We start from the raw sequence: 13,699 nt of genomic DNA, 5'->3' as shown, positions 1-13,699 counted from the left end.
ATTTGCAAGTACACTTATATTACTCTAAGAACGAAATTAAATAAATAAATTTTCAAGTAACCCAAGGTGACCAGCGTAGGCAGCTGGAACTTGCTAGAAGGTGAGGAGTCTGCAGGCATAAGGACGGGCAGAACACTCTGTCTGCCTTTGAACTGGCACTTTCTCCTTCACCATTATCTTTAAACATCAGATGTAAGTCTGGGAATTGCCCTCGTCTTCAGCTCTGGAATGTGATGTTTTAAATCTTAAACAATGAAAACAACAAGGGCCCAAGTTAAGATGAAAACTTTCCTCTTTATATTCAGCATGTTCATAAGCTTTGAGGACTTGTTCATTTTCCATCTTCTAAAACAAAAAGGGTGATTGATGCTCACAATAAAAACATTATTGGGCACAGAGTATAAGGAACCAGACTGGTGTGGAGGATGACAGGGATCCCCAAAGAGCTTTTAGAGTCTCATTAGGGAGTCTGGAATGATACAGAATTTAACATGTAAATAGGCTGACCGTATTATTTATCTTCCCTAGCAGAGACCCTTGTGAGAGTAAAAGGGGGTGATAATTATTAATCTGGACTAACCTGTGCAAACAAGTACTGTCTGGGCTAAATCTGCACATATGTTCATCTCATATTTAATAGCACTCTGCAAGAACAATGAGATAGATAGCCCTATGCAATATATGACTCATTCATTGCTGACTGAATTTTACAGTTGGTAATACTCTAGAAGTTCAGAGAAGGAGGCGGGTGGAATCACTGCCTAACGCAGGGTAGTTAGTGAGGGCTGTCATGAGAAGATAGAGTCTGAGCTGCATTTGGGAGGATGAGCAGATAAGGAGGTAGGTAAGGAGAGCAGATTCCCTCATGTGCATGAGAGGAGAGAGATGTTTTCAGGATTTCATCCACTGATTTTGATTATTTAGCCTGGAGTGCAATTTGTGAAAAGTATCAATATTTCAGAATGAAGAAATATGTGCAACACTCTCTCTTTCCAGCCCTGCTTGCAGTTGAATTCTCTCGCCCCACAGCAAACTCAAACCCTCCAAAGATGAGCCTGCATGTGCCAGAGGCAGTGCCCCAGTGACACCTCTCTCATCCTTGCCTCTTCTTCTTTCTTTCTCTTCCCCCTTCTCTTTCCTTTTTTCTTCCTCTCCCTCCTACCCTTTTTCTACTTTCTTTCTATGGGCATTTATGTCACACTCGCCCATGTACACTCCATCCTGTTTCTGCCCAGGTCATGAGAACCAGGGCGACCACAGCAACCAGGACGTACCCGACTGTCAGAGTTACCATTCCAAAATGAGGAAGCTGCAGCTCTGTGGTTGGGGTGACTGATTGGCTCCTGTCCAGGGAGCATTATCTCTTCTAGTCTCCTGAAATTCCCTCAACACTATCTTCAGAAGAAAAACTCCTGATGGCTGAAGACCCAGCTGGGGCATTTCCAAAGAAAGGAACCTTCTTTGTCTCTTTCTTATCTCTGAGCCAAGGCTTAATACCCTTTTTAGAAGAGAGCCTGATCTATTTTTCAAGAGGGTTTCTTTTAAGACAAGCAAATTGCTAAGCATCATTGTTCTGGTCTTGCCTGGAGAGCTCCCTCACTTGCAGCTGAGAACTGCAAACTTGGCTCCATCAAGGCAGCTTGGAGGGAGCTGTATTCCCAGAGGGATGTGAATCCTGTGAGCCTCCAGGACCCCTCCCAGTCAATACAGGTGGTAAGCCAGGACATTTAAGTACAATAGCAGTAGGCTTTTAGTTTTTATTTTTGTGAAAAATGCATCTTTTGTAAGTAAAAAATAAAAGAAGTAAACCTTTAAAAGAATGTTTCACAATTTATAAGCGGTTTTGAGTGCTTTCATAGTCACATGAACACACTCTATTTTTCCTCTGGGAAGTCATAGGCAACACTCTCTCTACCACCCACTTCCCTGCCTATGGTTCTATGGATGCTGACTTCCCAGAAGGAAGGAGGCCTGCAAAGAACATGTACATCACTTCAAGCTGCAGGAAAGCATGGTGAGCTAGGAGGAAGTGCAGTCTGGTAAGAGAGAAAGAGAAAATATTGATTTTTAAACCAGAACTGTGGATGGCTGCATATTTTTTCCTGGGGAGTAGAGTAGAAGGTGAGAGATCCGGAAAATTCCACCCAGGAGGATATTGGGTGGAATATCCCACTTGTATCTGGTTAACAAGACACTTCCATTTCCACCAGTATCTAGTTTACCAGAATCTCTGGGAGAGTTCAGAATCAGCTGGCCATGATCAGGCTGGGTTCTGACCTCCTGTCTCTCTGCCCCCTTGTTCATTTCACTGGACCCACATGCTTTCTTCCTGCAGTGAGGGATGTTCTTTTGGGAAGCAGGCTTAGTTACAGATGCGGTCCACTTTCAGGGTGCATCATTTTACAATGCCTGGCTGTTTTTGATCATGGGCTCATTTGCTGGCCTTTTGTGTTTGTTTGTTTGTTGTTTACCTTTTAAATCTAATTTTACAATGTTGCATTGCTTTATGAACCAAAGTAGTTACAAAATGTATGCTAGTAACTGATTGATTTAAACAAGTTCTCATTTAATGACCATTCTCAAGGCATTGTGTCAGCCACGGTAGAGAGACAGTGGTGGCTCTATTAATTCATTTTCACGCTGCTGACGAAGACATACACAAAACTGGGAACAAAAAGAGGTTTAATTGGACTTCCAGTCCCACATGGCTTGGGAGACCTCAGACAGGCACTTATTATATGGTGACAGCAAGAGAAAAATGAGGAAGAAGCAAAAGCAGGAACCCCTGATAAACCCATTAGATCTTCTGAGATTTATTCACTATCACGGGAATAGCATGGGACAGACGGGCCCCCAGGATTCAATTACCTCCCTCTGGGTCCCTCCCACAACATATGAGAATTCTGGAATATGCAGTTCAAGTTGAGATTTGGATAGGGACACAGCCAAACCACATCATTCCATTCCTGGCCCATACAGATCTCATGTCCTCACATTTCAAAACCAATCGTGCCTTCCCAACAGTCCGCCAAACTCTTAACTCATTTCAGCATTAACTCAAAAGTCCACAGTCCAAAGTCTCATCTGAGACAAGGCAAGTCCGTTCCGCCCATGAGCCTGTAAAACCTAAAGAAAGCTAGTTACTTCCTAGATACAATGGGGATATAGTATTGGGTAAATACAGCTGTTCCAAATGGGAGAAATTGGCCAAAACAAAGGGGTTACAGGGCTCATGCAAGTTTAAAATCCAGCAGGGCAGTTAAATTTTAAAGCTTCAAAATTATCTCCTTTGACTTAGGTCTCACATCTAAGTCATGCTGATGCAAGAAACGGGTTACCATGGTCTTGGGCAGCTCTGCCCCAATGGCCTTGCAGGGTACAGCCTCCCTCCTGGAAGCTTTCATGGGCTGGCATTGAGTGTCTGCAGCTTTTCTAGGCACATGGAGCAAGCTGTTGGTGGATCTACCATTCTGGGGTCTGGAGGATGGTGGCCTTCCTCTCACAGCTCCACTAGGCAGTCCCTCAGTAGGGACTCTGATCCCACATTTCTCTTCTGCACTGCCCTAGCAGAGGTTCTCTACGAGGGCCCCACCCCTGCAGCAAACTTTTACCTGAGTATCCAGGCATTTACATACGTCTTCTGAAATCTAGGTGGAGGTTCCCAAACCTCAATTCTTCATTTCTGTGCACCGGCAGGCTCAACACCCTGTGGAAGCTGCCAAGGCTTGGGGCTTCCATCCTTTAAAGCCACAGCCTGAGCTGTTGGCCCCTTTCAGCCATGGTTGGAGCAGCTTGGACACAGAGCATCAAGTCCCTAAGCTGTATACAGCACAGGGACCCTGGGACCAGCCCGCAAACCACTTTTTCCTCCTGGGCCTCCAGGCCTGTGATGAAAGGGACGGCTGTGAAGGTCTCTGACATACCCTGGAGAGGTTTTCCCAATGATCTTGGGGGGTTAACATTAGACTCCTTGCTACTTAAAAAATTTCTGCAGCTGGCTTGAATTTCTCCTCAAAAAATGGGTTTTTCTTTTCTACTGCATCATCAGGCTGAAAATATTCTGAACTTTTATGCTCTGTTTCCCTTTTAAAATGGAATGTTTTTAACAGCACTGAAGTCACCTTTTGAATGATTTGCTGCTTAGAAATTTCTTCCACCAGATACCCTAAATCATCTCTCTCAAATTCAAAGTTCCACAAATCTTTAGGGCAGGGACAAAATGTCACCAGTATCTTTGCTAAAACATAACATGAGTTACCTTTGCTCCAGTTTCCAACAAGTTCCTCATGTCCATCTGAGACCACCTCAGTCTGGATCTTATTGTTCATATCACAATCAACATTTTTGACAAAGCCATTCAGCAGTCTCTAGGAAGTTCCAAACTCTGCCACATTTTCCTGTCTTCTGAGCCCTCCAAGTCTCTAGGAGTTTCCAGACTTTCCCACATTTTCTTGTCTGCTTCGGAGTCCTCCAAACTGTTCCAACCTCTGCCTGTTACCCAGTTCCAAAGTCACTTCCACATTTTCAGGTATCTTTTCACCAATGTCCTACTCTACTCATACCAATTTACTGTATTAGTTCATTTTCATACAGCTGATAAAGACATACCTGAAACTGGGAACAAACCGAGGTTTGATTGGACTTATAGTTCCACATGGCTGGGGAGGCCTCAGAATCATGGTGGGAGGTGAAAGGCACTTCTTATATGGTGGTGGCAAGAGAAAAATGAGGAAGAAGCAAAAGTGGAAACCCCTAATAGACCCATTAGATCTGACGAGACTTATTCACTATCATGAGAATAGCATGGGAAAGACTGGCCCCCATGATTCAATTACCTCCCCCTGGGTCTCTCTTACAACACTTGCAAATTCTGGGAGATACAATTCAAGTTGAGATTTGGGTGGGGACACAGACAAATCATATCAATGGCTTTCAGTGGAGATTATGCATTGGAGTCTCCTGGGGAGCTTCTAATAAATACCTTACCCACTTAAAGCAACCTACAGATTCAACATAATTTCCCATAAAAATTCCAGTGGCATTATTTTCAGAAATAGAAAAATTTATCAGAAAATAAATATGGATTCAAAGGACCCTGAATAGACAACAAAATATTTAAAATGAACAAAGCTAGAGGGGTTGCACTCTTTAACTTTAAAACTTATTACATAGCTACAGTAATCAAAAACTAAGTATGGTACTGGATTGAAGATAGACATAGACCAATGGAATAGAATAGAGAGCCCATAAATAAATCCTGGTTTATATGATCAAATAATCTTTGCCCAAAGTGCCAAGATCATGCAAGGGCAAAAGAGGTTTTTCAACAAATGGTGTCGGGAAAACTTGATATCCACATGCAAAAGAATAACATTCTTATATACAAAATTAACTCAAACTGGATTAAAGACTTAAACATGAGACCCAAAACTATAAATCTCCTAGAAGAAAACATAGGGGAAAAGCTTAATGACAATGAGTATGGCAATGAATTTTTGAATATGACATCAAAAACACAGGCAACAAAAGTAAAAACAGACAAATGGGACTACATCAAACTTAAAAACTTCTGTGCATCAAAGGACACAGCCAGCAGAGTGAAAAGGCAAACTACAGATTGGGAGAATGCATTTGCAAATCTGATAAAGGGTTAATATGTAGAATACATAAAGAAATCTTATAATTCAACAATTAAAAAAAACCAACATAACTAAATATGAGCAAAGACCTTGAATAGACATTTCTCCAAAGATAAGATACAAATGATCAATAAGCATGAAAAGATGCTCAACATCACCAGTCATTAGAGAACTACAAATGAAAACTACAAGGAAACACCACTCACACCCATTAGGATGGCTACTAGCACTAAAACGTAAAGTAAGTTTTGGCAAGGATGTGGAGAAATTAGAACCCTTATACACTGTCGGTAGAAATATAAAATGGTGCAGCTTCTGTGGAAAACAGTATGATGACTACTTCAAAAATTAAACATAGAATTAATGTATAATCTAGTAATCCCACTTCTGGGAATACAGCCAAAATTACAAAGTGGGATCTTGAAAAGACATTTGCACATCCATGTTTATAGCAGCATTATTCACAGTACACAAGGGGTGAAACCATCCCAAATGTCCACTGACAGATGAATGAACAAAGAAGATGTAGCATATAACTATAATGGAATGTCATTTAGCTTACTAAAGGAAAGAAATCCTGTCACATGCTACCACATGGATGAACCTCGAGGATATGATGTTAAGTAAAATAAGACAGCCGTAAATAGACAAATACTATCGATACGAGTCCACTTATGTGAGATACCTAAATTAGTCAAATTCATGGAGACAGACAATAGAATGGTGGTGGCTGGGGTGGGGGCTGGAGGTGGGGAAAGCGGTCGTTGTTTAATGGGTATAGAGTCTTAGTTTTGCAAGATGAAAATGCTCTGGAGACTGGTTGCACAACCGTGGGAATATGCTTAACATTACTGAACTGAAAACTTAAAAATTGTTCAGATGGTAAAAAATCTAAACAAAACAAATGAAACGCCCTAAAATCAAACTAAGCAAAAATGCCTAGACCCCAGCCTCAGACCATTTGAAGCCAATTGTTGTTATTTGTATGAAGCTCCCAGGTGACTAAGATGGGCTGCAGGGCTGCGAAGCTCTGAGTAAAGGGGTGGTGGGTGGGTAAGGACTGGTCTTGCCTGTGGGGAGTTCATTCGTTCTCTAGAGGGAATGCTTAATGTATATCTCGATCATTGTCTCATCAGTCCATTGTGGTCTGGGCCTTAGACTTACCAAGTGTCATGAAAAATCAGAAGGTAAAGACCTTCCTTGCAATATGTGGTGAGTTTTCAGGCATTTGTGCCAGGCTTTGAAGAATCAATGGGGGCTGACAAAAGGGTGAAGAGGAGAGAGGGCCTCCAGCTGTCACAAAAGCATGAGGGTGGGTTAAAAAAGCCTGGCATCATTAGGAAACAGAGGGGTATCTAATTTCACTTGAGTATGTACGACGTGTGTGGGCGTTGTAATGGGAATTACAATTTCAAAGACAAGCTGATGCCAGATTGTGGAGGGTCTTGAATGTCATGCTAAGAAGATTATATATTATTCAGTAGACAATAGGGAGTCATTGCTTTTTTAGCAGGGGAATGAGAAAAGCCAAAACATCTGGGTGATTGAAAATCCAGAGTGATAAGAGCTATGTTTGAAGAAGATATGTTTTACTCCTTTCTTAAATGACATATTCCAACCAATACTTTAGAATTGCCTGTTCGCATTTCATGCAGGTTTTCAACATGCTATTTCATCTTCCTCTGCCTGGTCCAGTGCCTCTGTTTCCTCTAACTTGAAGTTCCCTAGACCCCAGTTCATCCAGTTGAGCAAGTAGAATTCACTCCACCTGGGTTCCCATTCAATGGGCCTAGTAACTTTGCAAAGCTAAAACAATCTGCCTGCAAACAACTCCCTTAAGGGAGAAGCAATTTGTATTAGAAAGATTAGTGCTGACTTTCATCCACAGCAAAACCATTTTGTTACAACACAGCCCTTTTTGTAAGCAGGAGCCCGATCCTGCCACAGAGCTGAGAGTGAATGCTGCTGATCTCCTTGGACAAGACTGCTGGGGCCTTTGGGAACAGCCTGTGGCCACATGTCAGTTTGCTTCTTTAACAAGTCTCCACTGTCTTTCCCCCAGAAAGCCTGGACAATTGTATTTTGTAGAGTATTTTCAAATCTGCTCCCAGACCTTGACATTTCAAAACAACTAACCTGCTTTGTTCGAGAAATGCATTTAAATAAATTAATGACACCACTGCTCTGAATGAATCCTTTCAGCCTGCTTACAGAGAAATTTTGAAAGGGCAATATTATCACTGACAAAAACTGCAGTATCTGAGCAATTTGATATCCAGGAAGCTGAGTGGGGAGGCAGAACATAATGACAGTTTTACCTATAGCAAAACCATTAAAGATCGCCTACCAGAAGGACAGCTGAAATAGAATTTGTTTTCAAATTATAAGATTAAAGAACATTCCTTGAAGAAAGTATTATTACACAGTGTCAAAAGAAAGAGAGATTAAAATGGTTGGAAAATGCAATCACAGCTGAGATAAATTCTGCTTTCTCTGTGGTTTGCACACCCTGCAGTCTCTCTGGCTCAATGGATTGGGTGGGTTGTGCTCCTCTCTCTGTACAGATCTTTCCCCTGCTGAGAGTTCTTTTCCCCTCTGGTCTTACTGAAAACATCCTTGCCTAACTGGCAACCCATGTGCAGGAGTGAGGAGTGTCTGTTAATGGTGCTCACTGGAGAGGACAACATTAAAAATTTTCTAAAATGAAGGGGGCAATTTTGAGTTTCCAAGTCATTAGGCAGGTTTATGACTTGTCCATTTGCAAACGAACTGATGGGACTCTCCACACAGCCATTTCACTTAAAATGGGCTCATCTTGCACATGGCTTTTGTTCAGTCTTCTTCTCATGCCCAGACTCTTCTGGTGCAGGCTGAGGCTGCCTTTGGGAGACGTGGGAAAGTCTGTCCTGTCTCCTCTGCAGCACCATTTTACTTAAAATGCTATATAGCACCTTAACAAGACTATACATGGCTCTCTGCAATGAGCAAGTTAAATCAAATAAAACCCTGCTCTATTACTACTGTCAGTTCTACAACATGTATCATGCATAAGTTCTTCACAAATATTAGCTAAGGGTGAACCTACACCACCTTCTTGAGGGGTAACTCAAAGGTGTTTTCTGCATTTTGAAAATATTTGAATACACTCCTTGAAAACACAACTTTTTCTTTTTGCAAGACTTTCTGTAATAGACATAATTTGTTCAAACCTAGACAAAATAGAGTGGCAAGAGCTAGGAAATTATGCAACTTGACTATTTGGAATGTAATAAATAATAATGTGATGTTCTGAACACACAAAAATAGAGAGCTTCCAAATATATTGTCGGACTGATCACCCAGTTCTTCCTCATTCAAAATATCTGCTGCAAATGTAAATGTCTACTCAATGGCTACTGAGCATCCTTTGTGACTCCTGTCTTCCTGGACTGGACAAGTTTCCTTGCTACCTAGTGCCCGTCTCAAATGTTAGTTCTTTATGAAACTTGCCTACACCATCTCCTTTTTCAATGCCTGTTTGGGGGGGTAGGAGGATTTTGAAGAGCTGGTGCAGAGTTGAGGCCAAAGACAAGTTGTCTGGCAGCCAGAAGCTGGCTGGCACTGTCCTGACCCGAGAATACTTGTTCATCTTGCTTTTTCTTCCACTATCCTAGATAAAAAGGCCACAGCATTAGTGATGACCCAGCAACGCTCCTTAGATATCCCTGCTGCTGAAACCCACGCTCCCAATTTTGTTTTACACCCCAGCCAGTAGGGCAAGAGCTATTGCTGTTGTGTTCTCTCTGGGAAACAGGAGTGTCTCCTCACAGAAGTCAACAACTGCCCCTCACCCCGCCCCAAACAAAAACAACTTAATTTGGACTAAACTTCAATTAAGCCGCACTCTTAATGTCACCCTTGTTTCTCTTCTGTTCCTTTTAGCTCCATGTTTAATTCCAATCTCACCGAAAGTAGGTCTTGAAGTTTTAGCGCCTTGTTTAGGAAAGGTGTCCTGTTTCTCAGGGATGAAAAAACAGACATTTGTTATGTATGTTACTACTTTGACCACATTAGAGGACAGAGATCAGGCTTGATATTTTAGTAGACCTTTTTATTTGTCTGAATTTAGGACCAATTAAGAAAATTGATGAAAGAATCAGAAATAAAGAATTCATTAATGTTAACTTTGTTAATCACTAACCTGAATTTGAAAATGTGGATTAAATAGGCAGCTACAAATTATACCTTCTATTATTTTTTTCCCAAGTCTAGACTTAGAGTCTACCCATATTATGGTGAGACTAGACATACTAAACAGATGTTTATAGCTGCATTTTCTGCCTCGTATAACTCTGTGAGGGAGTTCCTAATGGTAGGAATACATTTTTAATAGATGAATAAATTCACAAGATAAGTAACTTATCTAACAGTCATAACTGCTGCCTTCAGGAAACTTATGCTAGTGGAAACAGGCAATAAGCTGATAATTGTAAAATTATATTGGAATACACTAGATTAAAATTTAGAAAATAGCATGAAAGAGACCTAATGAGATCATTTAGTCAAGGGTGACTTTGAAGCTAGGTCTGAGAGGTGAGAAAGTAGCAACCATGAGAAAATCATGAATCAAAGTGGGAAACACCTAGCACACTATCCAGTTGATACAGTTTAGACATTTGTCTTCACCCAAATCTCATTTTGATTATAATCCCCAGTGCTGGGGGTGGGGCCTGGTGGGACATGTTTGGATCCTGAGGGTGGATCTCACATGGCTTGGTACTGTCTTCATGTTAATGAGTTCTCATGATATGTGGTCATTTAAAAAAGTTTGTGGCAGCCCCCTTTATTCTCTTTCTCTTGCTTTGTCTTTTGCCATGCAATATGCTTGCTCTCACTTAGCCTCCCACCATGACTGTAAACTTCACAAGGCCTCCCTAGAAGCTGAGCAGATGCCAGAACCATGCTTTTTGTAAAGCCTTCAAAATTGTGAGCCAATGAAACCTCTTTTTTTTATAAATTACCATTCAAGTCTTTCTTTATAGCAAGGCAAGCGTATAACACACTAATGCATAGCAGTTATTTAATAAATGCTACTATCCCCTCTGTTGTCAACCCCTTGTTATAGAAACTTGACATGCATATCAGCCAAAAGCTTTAAAATCATGGTGAAGGAAACTGTGTCTCTAAGACTGAAAAAATAAGTGATGAAAATCAGAGGAGGCCTTACCTTGAACTAGAGAGCCTGCCTGATTAAGAAAGAGCATATGTGATTGCAGTTCGAAGAAACTAGAGAATACCTTGACTCTTACCCAAAGGGAAAGACCACCACTCAGCCCTGCTCAACAAAAGCCTCATCTGGCCCTATGACAGGAAAGCACCTGGGATGTGATGGTATCCACCATCTGTAAAACTCATGAGATTAATAAACCAATGGACTTGGCTAATGACATTCTTTGGAGAAATGTAGATATTTGTTCTATAACCAGTTTAAGGATCTTGACTGCTTATAATAATTTTGATGGATGGATGAATAGATGGATGGATGGTTGAATAGATGGATGGCTTGTCTCTATGACATCTCTAAGTGACTCCAATCATCACCTTCCTATTGAGGATCGGCTAATTCATTCTGACAGAAGCTGGGTTTAGAGTTTAATAATACATTTTCCAGCACTCAGACTGGGCACCTATTAGGCTAGTAATGGAAACTGCACTTTCTGGTCAGCTATTTGTGGCAAAATGACTGTTCAATATATTTTGCAGCTCCTTGATAATCCTTCCAGTGAATCTTCTATATAATGCAGAGGCCCTGGGAAATACTACAGGAAACAAGGAAAAAGCTAAGCAGGTGTGACAACAAGTTACAAAAAGGGCAGATCCCCTTTTATACGTTTTATGTGTTGGGATTATGCCTAAGAATTCATTTAAATGAAGTGGTTTATTGTTAATTCCTAGGTCCAAAGTAAGTGAACTTGGAGATTCTTCTTTTTAATGTAGCCCTGTCAAAAGTAAGTGACAATAACCTCCATAATAAAGGGAACTTTGAGAAGCTTGATTGTTTTAAAAATGTCCTCAATAAATACATAAGAAATATAAACATTTGATATTTTGTAAGTAAACACAAAATGTTAGAATATGATTAAAATAAGCCAGTGACTTTATATATTTCTCCTGTCATCTTATTCATATACTGGGACCAAATCACATTGAATTATGTGAGGATCCATTTTCTCTTTAGTAAAATAAAGAGATTTGTGAGAGAAAGGCCTAAGAGTTTTAGAGGACAACCAACTCAGTGTGAGCTCCTTGTTTGATATATGGGATGGAAGATTGGATGCGTCCTAGGATGAATCATTAGAAGTACGTATTTCAAGTTAAAGGTGGTGTGGTCACTATAATAGTAATCACATTTTGAGAAGAATATTCACAACCTAGAACATTCCCAATGAATAGTTTTAAAGTATCAAAGAATATAAAAACTGTGACACATAAGAAAATGTTTATGAGCCTACAGATTTTAGGACTGTAAAAGAGAAGATTTAGAGAAAAATGTGATTATTTAGACTCTGTCTGAAGTGAGTAGACTAAGGAATAGGGATGAAAATGAGAAGGAATGAAACTTCAGGTGTGAAGGACCTTCCCGTGAATGGAAATGTGTGAGCTTCCTTTTTGGGTGAAAGGCAGCCACAGGCAATCTTAAGCATGATGTAGAGAATCATGGCAGTGGGTAAGAGGTTGAACTACCAACTGGACCTCGACTGCCAGCGCAAGTTCACTGCTGGGCTTATTCTTCAGAATCATCCAAACAAGCTTGTTTTAAAAATAGGAGCTCGAGGTGGGCCCAAGCAATCAAGGCCAAAGTGATATGTGGCTTTATGCTGGTTGAGAGGGTGCCATGATCTGACATGGTAATAGCAAGGACCAGGTAGAATGAAGAGGTGTTGGCACAAGAGGAGATGAGGGTGGAGGTGGAGGCAGCCCGATGTTGGAGTCCGAGTTGGGTACGAAGGAAACCTGAACAGGAAAATGTGGCACAGCAGCCCAGGGTGGGGTGTCAAAGCCCAAGCAGGGTGAAGAGCAATGCTGGGGCAGTGATGGCAGTCTGGCATGTGTGTTAGAGCCCAAGCAGGGTGAAGAGCAATGCTGGGGCAGTGATGGCAGTCTGGCATGTGTGTTAGAGCCCAAGCAGGGTGAAGAGCAATGCTGGGGCAGTGATGGCAGTCTGGCATGTGTGTTAGAGCCCAAGCAGGGTGAAGAGCAATGCTGGGGCAGTGATGGCAGTCTGGCATGTGTGTTAGAGCCCAAGCAGGGTGAAGAGCAATGCTGGGGCAGTGATGGCAGTCTGGCATGTGTGTTAGAGCCTAAACAGGGTGAAGAGCAATGCTGGGGCAGTGATGGCAGTCTGGCATGTGTGTTAGAGCCCAAGCAGGGTGAAGAGCAATGCTGGGGCAGTGATGGCAGTCTGGCATGTGTGTTAGAGCCTAAACAGGGTGAAGAGCAATGCTGGGGCAGTGATGGCAGTCTGGCATGTGTGTTAGAGCCTAAACAGGGTGAAGAGCAATGCTGGGGCAGTGATGGCAGTCTGGCATGTGTGTTACAGCCCAAACAGGGTGATGGAAGCATCTGTGCAGCCTGGCAGTGGGTATCAGAGCCTGGATAGGTGAGAAGTGTGTTCCCCAAGGGCAGGGGCAGAGGCATTGCAGGAGGACGATGAGTAGAGTGTCTTTACAGCCTAGCAGCAACTGTGGCAGCCCAGTGTGAGGTGTTGAAGCCTGAGAGAGGTGGGAGGAGCTTCCGCAGCCGGGGCTGGGGATAGGAGCATAAGATGCAGGAGTCTGTGATGGGAGCTGGGATTATAAAGAAAAATAAGGTTAGGGCTCAGGCTTAGAAAACTTGATAGTCTCAAGAAGGAGATGGCACATGAAAGGGACGTCAGGGTAAACAAGGTGCTATAATACAAGACTGTCAAAAATGCAGTGAGGAAAAAACAGTCACCTGAACTCTGTCTAAGTACAAGTGGCACAGTATTCGACAAACAAGCCCAAGTATTACTAAAAAAAAAAAAGAAAAAGGAAAGAAAA

At 41.8% G+C, this 13,699-nt stretch overlaps 1 long non-coding RNA gene across 1 annotated transcript in view; it reads left to right on the top strand.

The window, feature by feature from the left end:
* The window catches only part of LOC144576527 (uncharacterized), a 104,631-nt gene extending 90,932 nt beyond the window's left edge, over positions 1 to 13,699 (top strand). Inside the window, exon 6 of the long non-coding RNA XR_013526146.1 lies at positions 1 to 13,699. This exon is cut by the window's left edge and continues 19,512 nt beyond it. This is a non-coding gene — a long non-coding RNA (uncharacterized LOC144576527).

The sequence above is a fragment of the Callithrix jacchus genome, chromosome 14 (genome assembly GCF_049354715.1).
Source record: "Callithrix jacchus isolate 240 chromosome 14, calJac240_pri, whole genome shotgun sequence".
In the NCBI taxonomy this organism is placed as follows: domain Eukaryota; kingdom Metazoa; phylum Chordata; class Mammalia; order Primates; family Cebidae; genus Callithrix; species Callithrix jacchus.
This window is presented reverse-complemented; position numbering and strand designations above follow the sequence as displayed.